This window comes from Lycium ferocissimum, chromosome 10 (assembly GCF_029784015.1).
Source record: "Lycium ferocissimum isolate CSIRO_LF1 chromosome 10, AGI_CSIRO_Lferr_CH_V1, whole genome shotgun sequence".
NCBI lineage: Eukaryota > Viridiplantae > Streptophyta > Magnoliopsida > Solanales > Solanaceae > Lycium > Lycium ferocissimum.
In genome coordinates this window covers 13049355-13057851 of record NC_081351.1, presented here as the reverse complement: position 1 = coordinate 13057851, position 8497 = coordinate 13049355, and the positions used below count along the sequence as shown (strand labels likewise).

At 39.4% G+C, this 8497-nt stretch overlaps 1 pseudogene; it reads right to left on the bottom strand.

The window, feature by feature from the left end:
• Window positions 1-866: 866 nt before the first annotated feature.
• On the bottom strand, window positions 867-7674 carry LOC132034617 (wall-associated receptor kinase 2-like; annotated as a pseudogene).
• Between the last annotated feature and the right edge of the window lie 823 nt (window positions 7675-8497).

The following is an 8497-nucleotide window of genomic DNA, read 5'->3' as shown; positions in this document are numbered from 1 at the left end:
GTCAAGACTATATTTCTCATACTGGCTACTGCAACTTCGCTCTGGTCTAGAATGAGACCTCTCCGGTTTCTCATAAGGTTTATACGTTTCCTTCCACGACCTGGAATCGGAAAAGGCATTTCTCTTAGGGTTGTCATGATATCGATTACGATCCATTGATCTTGCCGGTAAGCCCTAAGCGGTCATCTTCCACCGTATTTTTGATTTATACCTATTATGAACATCCGCCCAAGTTGTCGCGGAGAATTCCAACAAGTTTTCCTACAACTTTAATGACGCGCTTGAGCTTTTTGGGTTCAAACCTTTGGTTAAAGCCTCCGCTGCCCATTTATTTAGTACTGATGGCAGCAACATCCATTCTTTTTGGAATCTTATCACAGATTCACAAGGTAATTTTGTATCTTCCTGAGCTATTTTGAAGATATTTGTCTTTCTCACCGACACCTTTTTTGATCCAAAAGCGTTTTGATAAAAGCATTTATAAAGCATTTCAAAAGGAGTTTATAAAATGCTCCTAAGTAAAGAGTACTATGTCATTGCCCTTTCGGAGCAAAATCGACTCAATTTCGTCCGAAGGCATATTGCCTTTCACCACAAGTGTAAGATGTTACGTGCTCCGAGGATCCGTGGTTCCATCATATTTGGGTAGATCCGGCACCTTGAACCTCTTGGGGATGAACTTTCTTTGCCGCACTCAGAGGGAATGACAACTGTACGTATTTTTTTGAATCAGGTCCCTTCAACACTAGTGGTACCCCCGGGATCTGATCTATCCATGAGTTAAATGTCTTGAACTTCTTCTCGCTTCGATCCAGTCGGCTATTCAATTTTTTTTTCATTCTTTTCTAACTTTCTGGAAAAAGCTTTTAGTCTTCGCATGACCTCCGTGTTGCATTGTTACCGGAGGTGTTGCCACTACCTTCCCCCTAATCCATCGCTGCATTCACCCGATCCGCATCAGTATTACTATTCCTTGTTTGCAAATCAACAATTGCCTTCTGCTGTTTTTCCAGCATGTCAATGATTTTCCCTAGATCCCACCTAGCAACTCTTACTTCGCCTTTCATGTCATCATTATCATCGGGAGTCAAATCATTCCCTGTGTGCTTGGATCCCTGAGTGGAAATCATGAGCTCATTATTCCTTACCCTGACTTCTCCTATTACCGGATCTATCTCCGGTGCATTTGCATTGTTCAATACACCGTCAAGTTAATTTCTATTGTTTGCCATAATCTTATATTACCTGTTTTCAAAGATTATAAGTGATTAGTAAGATAGTTAGAGCAACAAAATAATATCACTATTATATATAGCCCCACGACGGGCGCCAAACTATTTACCCCAAAAAAGATACAAATAAATTTGTTAGTGGTTTTAAGGATACGTGAATTGATTCGCTATGAATGAATATAAGTAATAAGCAATAAAATTTGAAATCAGATAATAATCAAGCAATAATGTAATAACATGAGCACAATTTTGTATGAACTCGGAGGATTTCCTTTATTGAAGATCACTCCGGATGAAAACTTGGTCGTAGAGAACCTTTGAAACTCAATAAAACAAGAACAACAAAAGAACAATAATTTTCCTTATAATTGCGAATAGAGAATGTTGTGCCAGAAAAAGTAGATGCCTTTACATTGAGCTTAAGCTCCTTTTATAAGTGGTAATCACTACGACAAATCTGCAATTCGTGCTTAATAATGAATAATAATAACGGTCAATAAATGCCTCTTAATTACAAAATTGTAAAGTTCAGCTCCGTTTCTGGACCAGTTATGTAATGTTTGACGCTAAAAAAAGACCCGTGAAAACTGGCTCGTAACCCCGGGTCTGTACAAAATCGATTTTCTTCGGATCTACTTGGAGAATATGCCATCATTCAATATCGTCTGGCACGTGTTTATTCTTCTCCTCTCCACGTGTAATGCCATTTTTCTAGTGTATTCAGGCCTGCCAATTGGTACGTGGACAATGTAAAATGGGGATACAATGAAAAAAACAACATTGAGCCTAACTCAGTCTCAAAAACTAGCTCAAAAAAAGAAGGATTGCTCTAGCCATATAAAGAAAACTAATACAACAACTCCAGCTGATGTGGGATAAACCGACATACACTGAACCTCCATTAATTTAAATTTTCGGTGATGAAATCAAACAGAACACAAAATATATCAACATTCAAGAAAGGACTTACAAATGCAGAAAATGTTCAGCAATCATCATATAGGCCTTCTGTTATGGATCACCTTGGGATAGTTTTACCACTACATAGCAATGAAGAACAATCCGACAAACTATGTTGTCCAGAAAAGTTGCAGCTATTTGTGTTGAAATTAGAACTATGTAGCCCAGAGAACTCATTGTTGATACCTATATTAGAATAAAACTCATTGTTGATACCCATATAAGAATAAAGATCTGATATTTCATCTTCATTCTCTTCCTGCCCTTGTCCATTAGCCCACGAGCTGTTCTTGGTGAAATTCCTTAAACTTTCAAGCTCAATCGCCACTTCCTTCATCGTAGGTCTATCTTCTCCACGCAAACTAAGGCAACTTTTCACAAGCTTAGTCATCTTTTCGAGTTGCTCAAAGCTTCCTTCTCTTACCACTCTGCGATCAAGAATTTTAAACAATTGATTCTTTCGCATGGACAAAACAAAAAAGTCAGCCAAGTTTTTTTCCTCGTTATTTCTGTCCCTCGAAATAGGTTTCAACCCTGTCAAAAGTTCCGCAAGAGCTACTCCAAAGCTGTATACATCACTTTTCTCAGTTAATTCGCTTGTGCGGAAATATTCAGGATCCAAGTACCCTAATGTTCCTTGAACCAATGTAGCAACATGTGTTTGATCAAGAGGGACTAATCTTGAAGCTCCAAAGTCCGCGACTTTTGCTGTGTAATTATCATCCAGTAATATGTTAGAAGATTTAACATCTCTATGAATTATAGGCATTGAAGTAGAGGAATGAAGGTAAGCAAGTGCACTTGCTGTCTCTGTAGCAACTCTGAGCCGATTTTGCCAAGATAACCAAGGAGCTCCATTTTGATTGTGGATATGATCATAAAGAGTACCATGAGAAACGTACTCATAGACAAGTAAAGGAATTGTAGCTTCCAAACAACATCCAAAGAGTCTCACAACATTTCTGTGGTTGACTTGAGTAAGAATAAGTATCTCATTGATGAACGGTTCAATTTGACGCTCGTCCACAAACTTGGCTTTTTTAATTGCAACTATGTGATTATCAGGTAGAATACCTTTATACACAACCCCATATCCACCACGACCAAGAATTCTATCATCGGCATAATTGTTTGTAGCCTTCTTCAACTCCTCTTCCGTAAAAATTTTGGGTGGTTCCACCCCACCCTTGTTAGTGGAGATACGTTGTTTCAAGAGCAAACCACCATTTTGTTGGAAGACCTTCTCCCTGAGTTTAAGGCGTTTTTGTTTCTTGATGTTGAAATAGAGCCAAGTTATCACACCCACAAGGACCAAAAAACCAACTCCTACACCTGTGTTATAAAACAATATTCTCTCGTTATTATCTCAAAGAAGGACATGGATTTTTTTCACTTAGTTACATATTCATTTTGTTACTACTTTGCATAAGCATCAGCAATTTTTTCCAATAGAATGTAGTTAGGATGTCTAGTTATTGTAATAACAGAGTGTTACTATGTCTCATGGCTTAGATTAACAATAAATGTTGGAAACTGCCCTCACATTACAAGTTAAATTGCACTAATTATGCACAAATATTTACATTGTGAATACATATAACTAACTATACCCAGCATTTAATTTTTGAGAAACTTACCAATAGAAACCTTTATCCACAGAGACTCAGAGTTTAGTGCAATAGAGCCATGATCATTCTTTTTGCCATCATCGGTATATCCTTACGGACAGGAACAATTGTAACTCCCCGTCTTGTTTATGCAATTATTTTCACATGAATGGGTATTTTTATCTGCAAATTCATCAATATATGCCATGCAAAACAGAGATAATTTAGTATTAATTTTCTCGGATGCTTTGTCTTTTTTTTTTTTTTTTTTTTTTCTTTAATCTTTTTTTTCATATTTTACCGGAAGACGGTTATCACAATTCTCATAATTATGTGTAACGGTGCTAAAAAAAATTCTTTGGAATCCCTTACTCAAATTTATAGCACCGTCTTTGCATCTCCCCATTCACCGTATTTCTACTAAAGTGTGTAATCTAGAAAGTGTGGGAGAGGGTGGTGGAGAGGGTGGTGGAGATGAGGGTGAGGAGAGGTGTGTCTATTTCAGAAAACCAGTTCGGATTCATGCCGGGACGTTCAACTACAGAAGCCATCCATCTTATGAGAAGGATGGTGGAGCAGTATAGGGAGAGGAAGAGGGACTTACACATGGTGTTCATCGACCTAGAAAAGGCTTATGACAAAGTTCCAAGACGGATCCTATGGAAATGCTTGGAGGCTAAAGTGTACTGTGGCGTACATTAGGGTAATCGAGGACATGTATGAGCCAAAACCGGGGTGAGGACGGTAGGAGGAGACTCGCAGCACTTTCCGGTTGTGATGGGGTTGCATCAAGGATCAGCTCTTAGTCCCGTTTTATTTTCCTTGGTGATGGATGGATTGACACGGCAAATTCAAGGTGAGGTGCCATGGTGTATGCTTTTCGCGGACGACATAGTCCTGATTGACGAGACTCGTAGCGGAGTTAACGCTAAGCCGGGAGTGTTGGAGACATACTCGGAGTCTAAAGGGTTTAAGTCTGAGTAGGACAAGACCAGTACTTGGAGTGTAAGTTCGGTGAAGCACCTCGGGAAGTCGACTTGGAAGTAAGGCTTGGTACCCGGTGCCATCCGAAGAAAAGTTGGTTCAAGTACCTTGGGTCTATTGTGCAAGGCGGGGAGATTGACGATGATGTCACACATCGTATTGGGGCAGGGTGGATGAAATGGAGGCTTGCTTCCGGAGTGCTATGTGACAAGAAGGTGCCACCAAAACTTAAGGGCAAGTTCTACAAAGTGGTGGTTAGGCGACTATCTTTGTATGGGGCGGAGTGTTGGCCGAGTTAAGATCTCTCACGTTCAAAAGATGAAAGTTGCCGAGATGAGAATGTTGAGATGGACGTGTGGCCACACCAGGAGTGACAGGATTAGGAATGAGGATATTCGGGATAAGGTGGGGTGGGCCTCGGTGGAAGACAAGATGCGAGAAGCGAGATTGAGATGGTTTGGGCATGTGAAGAGGAGAGACACGGATGCCCCCGGTGCGGAGGTGTAAGAGGTTGGCCATGGATGGTTTCAGACGAGGTAGGGGTAGGCCGAAGAAGTATTGGGGAGAGGTAATTAGACACGACATGGCGCAACTACAGCTTACCGAGGACATGACCTTAGATAGGAGGGTTTGGAGGACCCAAATTAAGGTAGAAGGCTAGTAGATAGTCTCGTTATCCGTTCTTATTAGTAGTCGCATTATTGCAATATAATTTTTTGTGCTCCGATTTCTGTTATTATCTGTTATTTCCTATGCTTTGATTATCCTGTGTTCTCTGCTCCGATTGTTGCTATTATCTGTTATTTCCTGTGTTGTGATTATCCTGTGTTATCTGTGCTGCTTGCATTATTTCTTCCATATCGCTTTGAATCTCTTTTCCGAATCTCTTAACCTTACTTCTTTTTATGCTTTTATTGAGCCGAGGGTCTTTCGGAAACACCGTCCTACCTTGGTAGGAGTAAGGTGCGTACTGTTTCTACCCTCCCTGACCCCACGATGTGGGATTTCACTGGGTTGTTGTTGTTGTTGTTGTTGTTGTGTAATCTAGAAACTTATGTTGTTAGAGAGAGAACACTTATTTATTTAACTACTATGTCTCAACAATTCCTAGCGAAAGTAAAGAAATCAAGCTACGTACCTTGACAACCTATGTATGGATTGCCTATATATCCCGGGTTACAGCTGCACCGATAGCCACCAATGCCAGTATTAGCATCAACACAACGGCTATTATTCATGCAAGCATAATCTTTGCGTTTTTGTGCTTCAACACAAGTAATATTTGCGATTACCCAATCTAGCACAACGGGAACATTTGAAGCGATCCTCGCTGGAAACATTGGATCAGTAAGATCCTGCATTCCCCTGAATCTGAAACGGCTGGCCTCGCCTAAAAATGCATAGCCACATGGATTAAAAGACCGAACAAATTTTGAGTGTTTATCATTTCCCGATAAGCTTGACGATGATATGCTGATGAATCCCATGCCCTTTGGAATTTCTTTTTCACAACAACCAGCTCCCATACATTTTCCTTGGACAACATCACTACTACTGCCACTGGTATTTGTAGTACTACAGCGAGAGGCACAGCCGATTTTAGTGCTGCTTCTACTGAACGAACTTGTTTGCGATATCATTACAGCATTTTCATCACAACCAACGACGATCAACCTGTTAAGGGTCGAGTAACTGAAAGCAATTGGTGGGGCTCCCCTATCCAAGTTTAAAATTTCGTAGTTTTGCAGTAAAACTTCAGATGGTAAGTCACACCTCCCGTCAATGACATTGAATATGCGTACTTCAGCATCGGAGATGTCAAGGATTGCCAAACTCCATAATAAGAAGGGCATGAAACCTGTTCGGAATTAACATAAGAGATTTTAGACTAAACTAGCTCATGAGGTGAAGATTGTCCAAACATGTGGGACTCAAGTGCCTAGAATTGCAACAATATAAGATGGAATGGGAACCAATATAGATGAAAATGGTAAAAGTAGCTACTAAATTCCAGACCACAGGGCGTGAAGTTGAGGCAGTTCGCTCAACTAAGCACTTGTCGTCTAAAGTTGACCGAGTCAGCTTCAGACCAACAGTGTTAAGTTGAGCCAAAAAAGGAAACACCTCGATATTGAATTTCAGATCCAAGGACTACAGTTGGTCTAAATTTTGGAAATATAATTTTCGGTAAGGATATTTTATCGAAAAACTAAATCGTTTGCTTCTCTCTCCAAAAAGCAGAAATTTTCCAAAAACTATAAATTTGTAGCTTCCTTTCAAAGCAGAAAAACTAGTACCTCTGTTATTTTGCAAAAGCATTGTTCTATGTCTGTCAAACACCCTAAACTTAAAACAACAAAAAAGGAGTGCTTTTTTGAAAAGAAAAAGAAGAACTGCTATTGGCCTCAAAGAAACATGACCAAACAAGTTGTCAACATTTTATGCAAATAGTTGCAGATATGAAAAGCATTTCAATTTTCTACACTAATTAATTAAATGGTGGAGAAATTTTTCTTAGGAATCTAAGAAATAATTGTGATTTTTATTTCATTATTTATATCTAAACAAAAATTCGAACCTGTTGAAGTTTCATGACAGATGATCTCGAATCCGCGGTGTAAGCCACAACCTGAACCTAAGCCAACCCCGAATGGGTATGGAACAGTTACGTTCCCACAATGTCTTGGACAGTCCGGTTTCGTTATGTTGGCACCTTTGCTAATGGTGTTGGTGGTGTTAAGTGGTGGTGAGAAGGTGGTGTTGAAGGGAGGAAAGTCAGCAAACATGGTGGTGCGGCTAACCGGTCGTGGTGGTGGTGAGGTGGTGGTGTTAAACGGAGGAGACGAGGTGGTGTTAGTGGTGATTTTGGCAGTGCAGGCTAACATCAACATTAGCACACCGGTAGAAAAGGAAAGAAGCAGAGCCACTTGCCTATGCTGCATGGTCGTCTTAATTTGAACGTATGCTAAACAACAGCTTTCCCATATGTATATATACAAATAAATAATCAGAAAGACCACCAAAAATCGTGGTGGTAAAGACAGAATTTAGCAAATTTATTGATTATTTGAGTTACTAAGTTTGATATTTATTTATTAGTTTTTAACACATATTCAATTACATGGTAGAACAAGTAATTATCTCTGCACCTGATGGCCAGTAACTAGTAAGTACTCATTCATCCTTAATTAGAGATTTCGAATTCAAATCCTGCGTATCTTTGCTCCCGATACATGTGGTATTATTAATTAAAATGCTACAATACAAATACGTGCCGACACTTTCAAAATTTGTTACAAATCATACCATTTTTGCAAATAAGAAAATAAACTTTTTAATCCCTTATATGAAATTACTCTACTCTTATCTTATTTGACATTTTCTTTCTCTGCACATAAGACTCTCTCTCTCTCTATTTGCACATAGAATCGTAAAGCATCAAACGTAGAAAAGCAAAAGTACTCCTTCACACCACGTCATAAGACCTTGGCTAATGAGAAGGGGTACATTTTCAAACGCTAGCTAATAATCAAATATTCAGTACAATTTCATTTAATTTTATTTTATTTTTCGGATATTGCTAGTGGCAACGAGGCATCATGACTAGAAATACTTCCACATATTGACATAGACCTATTTTGTCATCTACGTGTCCGCCAAATTGCAAAGACTTTGACAAGTCAACACGGACGTGTTTTAGTAAGGGATTCTCGG